We start from the raw sequence: 10,043 nt of genomic DNA on the forward strand, positions 1-10,043 counted from the left end.
TACTCCAGCACAACAAAATGATGACACTGTAGGGCAAAACATTGAAAATAGTACACAAGATTGTGTTAATCAATCTTTAAACTCTGAAGAAGTTCCCCCCCAAATCCAGTAAAACCCAGAATTATTACGATATTCGAGACTATGATCTATCCAACATTCATGGTCTTCATCGATCATCATTTGAAGTTTCAGCAAACCCTGTAAACCTACTGTCTCATAACTCGGCCTACTCGAATTCCTTTGCAAGCTAGTCACCAGCCATTCTACTGATGAATCATACTATCTCAGTCCTGTCAAAAAAACAGCGTAATACCAGAATTCGATATTGATGATGATACATTAGATCCTACAGAAGCTGTTGACCCAAATTCAGTCAACTTGATACTACTGATGCTGCGAGAGACTTCACGAAACATTACAAGATTCTACTTTGGAGGAATTGTCTCTGTCTCAGTGAACACAGAAATTTTTGGTCACGTCTCAGTTTCAAAATACGCAGTATCGACTCCTCTCGTGATGACTCCAAGTCAATTTATCTCATCTCGGTTTCCAGTTTTCCGCGTTTTTTATCTGTAGAAAACCGAGACGAGACAAATCAAGATAAAAACTGAGATTTTACATCAAAAAACATAAAAAACTGAAGATCGAGATGAGATAAAATGACTCGTAGCGATCAAGAGAGGAGTCGATGCTGCGTATTTCAAGACTGACACGAGGTCAAACCTTTCCACGTTCATTGAGTCCGAGTCTGGTCTCCAAATATGGCAATGGCCTAGTGAAGTATCTTGCGCCAAGATTACTTGATACCATGATTTAGCAAAAGATTCTCAGTCTTATATTAGCTCCCAAAAGTTGGAGTATAAGAAATACTCCTAAATTATTCTCTATGACTCATTCGATGCTCCAAAATGCAAAAAAAAAGTTCGATATCAAAGGCATTCTGACATTACCCAATCCACATAAGAACAAGAAACTGCCTCCAGATGTGGTGAATAAAGTAATTGCTTTTTATCTAAGTTCCACTAATAACAGAAAATTACCCGGAAAAAATGATTTTGTATCAGTGAAACAATTGGATGGAACTCCCAGATGAATTAAAGAATGTCCCATCTATTGCAATCTGAATCAACTACACGAACTTTTTTTGTACAAACACTCCAAAGTCAGTCTTTCAACTTTTGCGAAAATCCGCCATGAGCAGTGTATTTTCGCCGGAGCTAGTGGCCTTTTAAGTGCCTGCGTGTGTGTGCATCATGAAAATGTGAATCTAAGGATAGAAGCATTTAACCTATCCATTCTGACTGCAAACACTGAACGTCATTTGAAAACAGCAAGATTTCATTAAGTTGACTATTTGCGATAAACCTGTTCCCAGCCTTTGATTTCACAGAAGACGGGAGTGTATATTACGGTCTATATCTAGTGATGTTACAGGATATTGTGAGAAAGGATTTTTTTTGAGTATGTAGGAAGAGAACCAGGATAATTCTCGATATTAGTTTACAAAAACAATTTAATGAAAAAATGGAGAGTCCAGGTAGAGATTCCAACCCGGGACCTTCCGATTATGCATCGGGTGCTCTTTCAACTGAGCTGTACCAATACAGAAGATGGATATTCCAAACTATAATCAATAGCAACTCGATTGATCGCATTGAATTTTGTAATTGGACTGAGACTGATAGAAGAATGATGAAGGTGAATGTTTTGAGTGGTGATACTTTTGTGAATGATTTAGATGAGAGTTGTTGTTCAAAAACAATCCGAATACCTTGACTAATGCAATCAAAATTTCAAAAGTGATGAATTCATCATTCAGTGTTATTTCGCCTAGAACTGCGTATATGTGATGTAACATGCAGTCCAATCATTCCACTGGAACAATGATCGGTATATGATTCATGCGGTCCTATATTATTATAAAGAGAATAATGAATTATCTCATGGCTCAATAGTTTTACTATCAGATGATTTACAACACAATAAAAAATAATGCAGCAATTGAACGAAAATTCACATAAAAAAAGAAATCCATTGTACTGATGGAGCGTCTCAACACTATACAATCAAATTCAATTTCGTGAATATCGTCAAACATGAGAAAGATTTTGAGGTACCAGCAGAGTGGCATTTTTTTTTACCACAGCCCATGTGATGAGATTGGCGGAAATCGAGATACGCGGTAGCGTATCGGCCAAGAAAAGTTTTGACCGACTGAGCAAAACATCAGACCGAGTGCACCGCGTATCTATACACGACAGAACTTTTCCCTCCTCTACCTCTAAATGATTTACATTCGGTGTAATGAAAAGGGACGACAAATCGGGAATGTGTCGTTAGTTACATTATATAAATCGCCTATGCGCTTTTCAACGGTGTAACTATGGTATTTTTTGGATTAACCGTAAAAAATATATGCGCATAGCAACGGGTTGATATTCACATTCTCGCGATTCACATTATAAAGTCGGAGAATCAAGTTGTAACGTTGGCAGCGCCGGTCCAACTGAGCCTCATGTCCAACGTTGAAGTGTTGCCACCAGTGCATTTGACTGTGGGTTGTGATGTTGCTATGGAGAACCACGGGAAATGTTCTTCTTTACGTTAAATCACTTATTAGAATGAAACGGAAAATCGACGCGGTGTTCTATTTTGTTTTCTCTCATCGAAAATTCGAATTTCATCCCGCCATACCTATATTCATATGCGGAGCTCGGACATAAGGGTAGTTTATGCATTGTTTGTGAGGTTATCGGTTTACGTTTGGAATGTAACAAAAGTGAGATGTGTCGAAAATATTGTGTGATCAAGTAGTAAATGTCCGTGAATAGTTAAATTCCAAAAGAAAATATGTATTTTTCTCCGAATGTAACAGAAAATGTTTTCGTTCCGTGGAAGAAAATTCTCTAAATTAAGTGACAGTGAAATGCGAACAATTTTGTGATTATTTAGGAAAAATTAGTAGGAGACGGTGGGATTAAATGAACCCTTTTCAAAATAATGTCTTATTAAAGTGTTGATGAAATGGAATTTAAAAAAAATTAAAGTAGACTGAACCCCTTTGTAATAAGCTTAGACTGAGCTCAATCGATAAATTTGTTCCTTGGTTATAAATATTGAAACAAGAAGTCAGAAGAGTCCATTCCACCCAATGTTTCCCTAATATTTTTAAAAATAAAAAAACAAAAACAGATATCTTCAAAAAGAATTCTTTGTGAACATTTTGTTGGACTATTCTCATAAGGAAATCAATTTATCTCTCCAAGAAATACAATCCACATACGAATTTTCAGGGAAAAAAATTCAATGAGGAACTAAAGTCAGAAAATTATTAATAGATGATTAAAAATTGAAATCCGTTGGAGACAATAAATCTAAAGTAGAACTGTTTATTTCCCTTCAATTGTTGATTCAAAAAATGTTCTATCTCATGAAAAATGAATGAGTTAAATTGAATTGAAAAGAACAAATTTCACCGCATGTAAAAACAGTCCTTGCTTATTTTGAAACAAATAATGAAATCTGCCTAAAAACCTAAAAACAAATGTTTTTGTAAAAAAACTGGGCCAAGAATAAGTTTTGTTTGATTCTGTTTGATGATTGGCTGGGAATTGGTGGAATAATTGAGGGATGGCCAAGATTAATACGGATTTTCGGGAGAGGGCGAGCGGGTCAAAATGAATCATTGCACGTGCACGTGGTTTCCACAAAAAATTCACAGTATTATCACTATAATTAATGTTTTCATAGAGTCAATAATTCACAAAAAATAATGCAATTAATAATAACTAATTGAGCTGTGCACTGACAATTAATGTTGAGCCGAACTATAATTGGTAAGAAACAATTGAGCGGACAATAGGTTATGTAACTGAACGGCAAAGTAAATACACGTGGTGTACGGTAGGACGTTCAAAACGGAAGTGAACATGAGGTGTGAAAATCGTCGTTGCGTGGGATCGGTCGGTAACGGCGAGTTGGCCCGTCAGGGGCTGCCACCGAACCGTCGCCACCCCGAGTTGTACTGGGCCGAGTGGCCCGCGAATCTCGTCCGATTTCAAACATCCTCCCCCGCGATCAGCAACCGTGGTTGACTGATGAGATGGCCTATGGGGTTGAGCTGTAACAAAAAACTAAACATCAAGAGTTCCCAATGAGGGGTTTCTTGGTGTTACCCATTGAGCTGCCCAGTGTTCGGTTGCTAGCCAAGCATGGGAGGTTCCGAGTCCATGAGGGTCGTAAATCCTGTCTGGCCTCAGGTCCCCATCTTCACTCCGAATCCCATCGATTGTTCCGGGGCGTAAATCCTTCACGGTTGTTGAGATCCAACGATGAAGAGCCGTGAGTCTTCGTCAGTGAGCAGATGTGGTTCTACTCTCTTGAGGGGGAGATTGGTAACAGTACAAATTTGGTGATTGGTCTGGTAAGCGTCGCTTGAGCTGTCCGGAGGGTCACTACCTTAGTGAGTCCATCCTGTCCTGGATATAGCGCTGTGACGCGTGCAAGAGGCCACTTGATTGGTGGAAATCTCTCGTCCGTGAGTAGAACCAGTGAGCCGAACTTGATTTGATGAGTCGGGTGGTGCCACTTGGATATTGATTGGAGCCGTTATAAATAGCCCGTGGACCACCTCTTCCGTAAGACGTTGATCTGTTCCAGTGATGGTTCTGGATGAGTCGTGGGAGCCTGACCTATGAGAAGATGTCCGGGTGTCAAGGCTGAGCAGCCTTCAGGATCATCAGTGAGCGATTCCAATGGTCGCGAGTTGAGTACAACTTCGATCTAGGCCAGTAAGGTGGTGAGTTCCTCGAAGGTGAACAGATCCTCGCCGATGGTATGGTTGAGATGGAACTTCATCGACTTTACCGCCGCTTCACGTTTTCCTCCGAAATGAGGTGCACCTGGAGGGTTGAACGAAAATTGAGTTCCATCGTTGATAAGGAGCTGGGCGAACTATCTTGATTCTGATGATCTTAACGAGAAGAACCGTTTGAGTTCTTTGTCCGCGCCGAGGAAGTTGGTCCCACAATCGCTGAACAAGGATTTATATATCCCATGACGACTCGTGAACCGACGATAGGCTGCGATGAATCCTTCCGCTGAGTAGTCTGATACGACCTCGACATGAACCGCTGAGGTGGTCATGCAGACGAAGATTGCTAGCCAGCCCTTGTACGATTTGAGACACCGCCCTTTCCATTACCTGAGGGTCACTGGGCCAGCATAGTCGATTCCAGTGTTGAAAAAGGTTCGAGAGGGGGTGAGTCTAGCTGGTGGCAATTGGCCCATGAGCTGTTGAGCACACGCTCCACATTGGCGTGCGCATTTTACTCATCTGAGAATGAAAGACCGTACCAGTGTCCGGCCTCCGAGTATCTAGTAGCTCCTTCTGAGCTGGCTGAGCATGAGTTGAGTGCCTCCGTGGAGCGTTTGAAGATGAGATTGTCCGATGAGTAAGTGGGCCAGTTGAGATCCCTTCGGAAGGATTGCCTGATTTCTGCTTTCTGGGTTGATGTGAGCGAACTTGAGCCGACCTCCAACTCTTAAGAGCCCTTGGTGATCAATGAAGGGTGTGAGCTTGGTGAGAGGGTGAGATTTGGTGAATCTTTCACCTCGTGAGATGGTCCGGAGTTCGTCCTTAAGATGAGCGGCCTGCGTGGGCTTGATCCAGAAGATGCGTGCCTCTTCAAGATCACCAAGAGTGAGTGGATAATGGAGAGACGAATTGGTAACTCTCCTGAGCCGAGCGATGAATTTTCGGCAGATTGCGGTGACCCTGAGCAGATGGTTGGAAAATGAAAATCTGTCGATGAGATCCCAGAGAGCGAGTGGTTGAGCGTGCACATATAGTAGAACTTCCGGCTTTTCCTCGAGATCTACATTGAGGTCTTTTTCCAACACATGTGTAGGCCATGATGAGCTGTCATGAAGGAGCCATGATGGTCCTATCCACCAGAGTTTGTGAGCTGCCAGTTTCGATGGTGATAGACCTCGAGAAGCGCAGTCTGCAGGAATCTCTTTGCCTGGTACCAATCGCCAATGAGCGTGCTGAGTGAGCTCCTGGATGAATAATATCCGATTCTTCACGAATTCCTTCTACCTTGATGAATGTAAGCTAATCCAGGTGAGCGTGACCGATGAATCCGTCCAGAGATAGTTGGAATCATTCGTGAGGTTGAGTTGATCATGAAAATACTTGACCATTTTAGCAAGATGCAGCGCTGCAGTGAGTTCTAAACGTGGGATTGTAAGCCATTTGAGCGGTGCAACCTTCGTTTTGGAGGCGACCAGTGTGATTTGAGGTTGATCGTGGTGATATACCTTGAGGTAAACCACGGCTGACATCGCCACTTGGGATGCATCGGAGAATCCGTGTATTTCCATGACGGAGTCCGTGAGCAGTCCAATCCACCAAGGTATAGTGATCTTCGACAACTGTATGAGCTCTTTCCTGAAGCATTCCCATTGTTTAGCAGTTATCGAAGAAATTGGTTCGTCCCATCCCAAATTTTCTATCCATAGATATTGTAGCAAGAACTTGGCGTTAATCACCACTGGTGCTAGGAATAGCGAGTGGATCGAAGAGGCGAGCTATTTCCGATGAGATGACTCTCTTCGTGATTGATTCGGTTTCCGACAGAGAGATTGCGAATGTGAATCTGTTCGTGCCTGAATTCCATGAGACCCCCAAGATCTTGGTGGTGAAGCCTATTTTCGGTTTTCGGTCCTTATTCCCGATGGATCGTTATTCATGAGAGGTGCTGTCAGGTCTCAGAGAGTTGAGTAGAGTGGACTATTAGAATGCTATTTGGCTAATGGGAAACCGCCTGACAAGCACAGTTGAGTTGACTGATGCGCTGTTGGAAGGAGTTCCTCGTCCGAATCAGCACCTCCGCATATATCATCCACATAGCGTCCTTTGATGAGCGGTTCCACTGCGAGGGGATATTTGGATACTTCATCCTCGACGAGCTGGAGCAGGACACGCATGGAGAGAAATGGAGCTGACCTTGTGCAATACGTCACTGTAGTGAGTTGATATGTGATGATATCTCCATTTGAGTCGGTCCAGAGAATTTGTTGGAGCGGTCAGTCATCCGGATTCACTCGAATTTGACAGAACACCTTAGTGATGTCCGTTATGAAAATGAGCTTATGCCGGCGGGAGAAGAAGAGTACATCCGCGATGTCCCTTCTAAGTTTTGCACCTGCGTGCATGAGTTCGTTGAGCGATCGCCCTGAGCTGGTCTTGTTGGAGCCATTGAAGACGATCCTGAGCTTCGTCGTCTCGCTGCTTACCTTGAGAATTCCGTGATGAGGGAAGTAATACTCCGGAGGTGTGTGAGCTTAAGAAGAATGCAGACCGTCCGAGACTCTCAACCCTCCTGAAGCCGTGCGTTCATGTGGTAAGGTGATCTCGGGGGCCAACGTTTTTGACGTCGACCTGGTCGTTGGGGCCCAGTAAGGGGGGTCAGATGAAAGTGGGTGGGTGGGTGGTTGATTAATTCGCGGGGTCGCTGTTTAATTCGCGGTTTGATTCGCGGGGTCGCGGTTTAATTCGCGGTTTGATTAAATAATTCACAATTTTTCCCCTCGAAGTTATGAAAGGGTTAATTAATTCGCGGTTTGATTCGCGGAGTCGCGGTTTAATTCGCGGTTTGATTAATTAATTCGCAATTTCTTCCATCGAAGTGATGAAAGGGTTAATTAATTCGCGGTTTGATTCAGGGTTTGATTAATTAATTCGCAATTCCTTCCCTCGAAGTGATGAAAGGGTTATTTAATTCGCTGGTTAATCAATTTAAATTGTTCAATTTGNCGTTATTCACGAACTTGTAGTTGTAGAGATGGCATTGTCCGATTTGAGCAATTTACCCGTGACNCATTATTTCGCAGCTGTAGAAATCATAGAAGGGGCTCGCTCCTCTTCTTCTTCAAACATTGACACCTGGCTCCACTTGACATGTCTGAACTTGTGTTTTCCGGTACTTTCTCGTTTCCCGCCCCCCCCCCCTTCGTATGAAATCGTTGTTGATAACGATATCAATATGTAAATATTTATTTTAAAAAACATTTTCCTGTCACATGTCTGAACTTGAGTTTTTCCGTACTTTCTCATCTGCCGCTCCCCCTTCNGAGATCTTAATTTCGTACAGTGATGCGGATTTCATCACTATTATCCAGCGCCGTCGAGGTATATGGCTGATGTGCATGGATCTCATAGTGAGCGATGGAATCTTCAAACACCGGGGGGAGTTTGATATTCAGGCTTTCCTCCATGGTATACAATGGGCGAATAAGATATTTACTTGACAAAAACGTTTTTTCCACTTTTTCTTACGGCCAGAAAGAGACTCTTGAGAACCTTCACGTTCTGAGGTGTTAACCCCTTGAAACCAGCATGCGAAGTGATTGAAGTGAGGCATGATTGGAGGCTTTTATAGGAGTAGCCAATCTTACGATTATATACTATGCCCAGATTATACAATAGATTTGATGTGTAGCCTGATGATAATTGTTTCGCCTCTAAAATTCACCAAGTCCCCGNTAATTTTTACCTGAACTTAAGATTATCAGTCCTTTGATGGTTACCGCTCGTAGAAACAANGAAGTGAATATTGACGGATCGGTCTACTGATCGTACTATTCTTTTCTTCATCATCCAGTTTTTGAGTAGCTCNTTTTAAAAATTATTTATTGAAAAAAGAAAGGTTTAAGAGTGGGGGATTTATGNAGACTCTTGAGAAACTTCACGTTCTGAGGTGTTAACCCCTTGAAACCAGCATGCGAAGTGATTGAAGTGAGGCATGATTGGAGGCTTTTATAGGAGTAGCCAATCTTACGATTATATACTATGCCCAGATTATACAATAGATTTGATGTGTAGCCTGATGATAATTGTTTCGCCTCTAAAATTCACCAAGTCCCCGTCTTGATCAACGTTTGCTCTTATATAGGCATCCATTGAGAAATACCAAACATAAATGTCCGCAATTGAAGGTATTCCAGTTCTGGAAACGTTCGTGATTATATTTTATGCTACCAACTCCAAGGTAATTGAAGAGTTCTGTAGGAGGTTGCAGGTTTCCGAAGCTATCGAAATGGGTAACATCGTTCCCCACTTTCTTGTAGGCAACCCAATGAGTTCCAGGACCCNCAATTTCTTCAATATTAACTACTAGCGGTGCTAATACAGGACGAGAAATTTTTTCAACCACTCTTTTTTCTCCTCCCCTTTCACATAAATTCTACCAATATTTTCCCACTTTTGCACTAATTGTCCAACTTGCTCGTATAATCTATTCCCATAGTTCCAGGGTAATCCATGATGATGACCCTCAAGCCACAAAGCTACCCTTCTATACTTCGCTGATAAACTAGAGAATCTCCATGGGGGCTTGAAAAACCAAACGTTAGGGTATCCTACACCAGAACCCAAAACTGTGTATCCGAATTCTTTCACGATGATCTCGTTGGAGAGCGTTTGGAAACCTTGTACGTCCACGAGCACCTCCATCGCAACTGATGAAATATTTCTATCGTGATGAGAATTTATACCCCTCTCGCCCCTCCTCCTCGTTAGATTACTTTTCTCACTCCTCCGCTTATTGGGTTGTAATGTACTACTCGATCGTNAGAGAGCGTTTGGAAACCTTGTACGTCCAAAAGCACCTCCATCGCAAATGATGAAATATTTCTATCGTGATGAGAATTTATACCCCTCTCGCCCCTCCTCCTCTTTAGATTACTTTTCTTACTCCTCCGCTTATCGGGTTGTAATGTACTACTCGATCGTGCAAANAACCATTTTTCGGTAGATCATTGGGCATGAAAACACCACGGAAATGGGGAATTTCCATGAGTTTTGCATACTTTCCAATATCCCCGTCAGTCNGCAGCTGTTTCCGGAGAAAAACTTATTTTTGTTTCAAACTCCAGGCGGACATACACTGGTGCGAATTTCAAGGATTCATTTTGTTTAGAGCAATCGATGACTACCAGGGGTGTAATCGCTGCAAATTGTGCTTTTGTCAATAATGGAT

The sequence above is a fragment of the Diachasma alloeum genome, unplaced genomic scaffold (assembly GCF_001412515.2).
Source record: "Diachasma alloeum isolate Michigan unplaced genomic scaffold, Dall2.0 Dall_scaffold_00721, whole genome shotgun sequence".
NCBI lineage: Eukaryota > Metazoa > Arthropoda > Insecta > Hymenoptera > Braconidae > Diachasma > Diachasma alloeum.